Source organism: Perognathus longimembris, chromosome 4 (assembly GCF_023159225.1).
Source record: "Perognathus longimembris pacificus isolate PPM17 chromosome 4, ASM2315922v1, whole genome shotgun sequence".
Lineage (NCBI taxonomy): Eukaryota > Metazoa > Chordata > Mammalia > Rodentia > Heteromyidae > Perognathus > Perognathus longimembris.
In genome coordinates, this window is record NC_063164.1 from 36,618,893 (window position 1) to 36,621,679 (window position 2,787).

Genomic DNA, 2,787 nt, shown 5'->3' on the forward strand with positions numbered 1-2,787 from the left:
TTTTCTGATTTTCAGAGAAGTTTTGACCTCTTACCAATTAGAGGTCAGTATGGCTATGGGCTTCACTCCCTCAGGAAGGGAACTCAGTTGGACTTTTTCTCCTGGAGTAAACCATCTCCTGAGTTTATTCCCAGGGAATTTTTGGGTGAGAGAGCTTGGCAAAAACCAAACAGCGACTTACAAAGAGTATTGAACAGAATAATAGCCAAATTTTGTACATTCCTACTGTCCACCATGTTTCTCTTAGGGAAAGTTTGGTATCTCAAGGGATGCTAGCCAAGCTTGATAAAAATTTGTATTGATAATAAAAAAGATTTTGAGTGATTAGAGGAAACAGGAGTTAGTGGCCTAAAGTCTGGAGTTGTATTATATATATTATTCATTTTATAACTGGATTTTTCTAGTACCCATGGTTGAAGAAAATGTGTTAGAAAATGATGTTGACTTTCAGCCTTCAAAAAAGAAATGTGATTTCAAGCCTTTTTGATTGGATATATTTAAATAAAAAGAACATGCCAAGTTTACAGAGAATTTTTGTCAGTGGTGAGAATGGGATTCCCTCAAAACATTGCCTTTGTTTCAACATTACAATCTCCATGAGCAAATAAAGGCCTTTGAGAAGCCATAAAAAGTTATCATTTAAAGGCACATTAATTGTTCAAGTCACCAAGTATCATTAACTAAGTTACTGGTTGGTTTACCTTCTCTTTACCTCACAAAAATCAGGATGAATCTATTTTGAACTCATGTTTGATTCTGGAAGTAATTGTGTATTGATTCAAGAACTAGTTTTTGGTGAATTGCACCTCTACATTTTATAAGAACTGATAGGATGGACTCTATGCTGGAAAGGTCCTAACATTAGACCCTTTTCATCCTTTTTCATAATTGCCCCAGGGTGGAGCCTTTTTAGATTTCCTTTTTCTAATTATCCCTCTTTCCCAGGAAATTAAACATTAAAGAAATAAAGTGTTATTAGGTTGGATTGAACCACAGACCATTTTAACATATAAGTTGCTATCCTTGTTGAGAATATACATATCAGAGGGACATGAGAATGTACACCACCAACCTTGACACTATTGGTATCTACAGATACATCATTCTGTGTCATGACTCATACATAGAAAGGTATTCATACTAGGCTATATAGCATTCTTGGTCTCTATCTACTAGATACTAGTAGTACTGCCCCCACAGCTGGGTACCCAACAATATCTGCAGACATATCAAGTTTCCTTTGGGAGTAAAACCGTGTGTGTGTGTGTGTGTGTGTGTGTGTGTGTGTGTAAAATACATATGTTACTTGTATATTATTTTAAACTTATATATTACTTACTATAATGTGCTTTTATATATGTATTTATGTATATATATTTACATATGTACTTTTCAGGTATATATACCCTTATATATGAAAAGTAATAACATATATAATGTATATATAACAACATATATATGAAAAAAGTAGTAGCAAGACCTTTGGCAAAATAGAGGAAAGATAATTTTTTAAATGAGAGATAAGGGAAAGACAAAGAAGATAAACGCAGAATACAAGAAAAGAGAGGTGGTGGAAAAGGTAATGATGAATGGGGCCATGGAGAGGCAATGGTTGGGAAATCAGACTCATTTATGATGTGTCTTGGAAGACTGCCTGCTGATCTCACTCTCCTTAATGAATCTGCCCCCTCAGCCCCCAGGGCTCTCAACACATGAGGGCCTGATGACAGTTTGTTCGCTTGTATTCTTTTTCTTTCTTTCTTCCTTTTTTTTTTTTTTTTTTTTTTTGGCCAGTCCAGGGGCTTGAGCTCAGGGCCTGGGCACTGCCCCTGAGCTTCTTTTGCTCAAGGCTAGCACTCTACCACTTAAGCCACAGTGCCACTTCTGGCTTTTCCTGTTTATGTGGTACTGAGGAATCAAACCCAAGGCTTCATGCATGCTAGGCAAGCATTCTAACACTAAGCCACATTCCCAGCCCTGTTTGCTTATATTCTGTTTATAACTGTGTGGATTGGTTTCCTGACTTTTCATTATTACCGTTCTTTTAAGAGGATTCTTGGGGAAGTATTGTCAGAGCTTTTCTTGGGTGAGGGAAAGACCTCTGCCTATAGTTGGTGTTACCAAGCAGTGTGCTGATCTCTTTCATAATTAAGAACGTTTGCCTTCTCCTAGTTGATTATCAACAAGAGATGATCTAGACTATTCATTTCTAAATGACACACACACACACACACACACACACAGACACACACACACTACAATCATTCTGACTCAAGTATATTTATAAGATTTTATTTATGGAAAGAACTTCTTAAAATAAATGCATTGGTCTTTTATGAACTATTAGTGAGATCCTAGAGCTTTTACATGCAATGCTGAGGAAAAAGCTAAAGGTATAAGAATAAATGCAAATACAATACTCTCCGTCTGACTAAGTATTGCATCTTACCCTCTACAATTCCATTTGAACATGAGAAGTAAAGTTTGTTGTTGTTGTTTTTATGAAGAGGGAAACAAAGAGCCTCCCAATCCAAAGATGAGCATCAATGCCTTGCCATCACCTTTATCAGCTTTATTTAGATTGATGGGATTCAATTTCATCTCTATCTGCAAGTGCTAGAGAGAATTGGGGTTAGAAAAGTCATAAGGCATAAGTGTGTAAGAGATAAGAACTAGAAGAAAATTATTTTTTAAAATATTCATTTTCTTTCTTGAAAGGGAAGACCAAGGTATGATCAAATATAGAAAAAAAGAGTGTGAATGAATCTTGATTTTCCACTCAATATG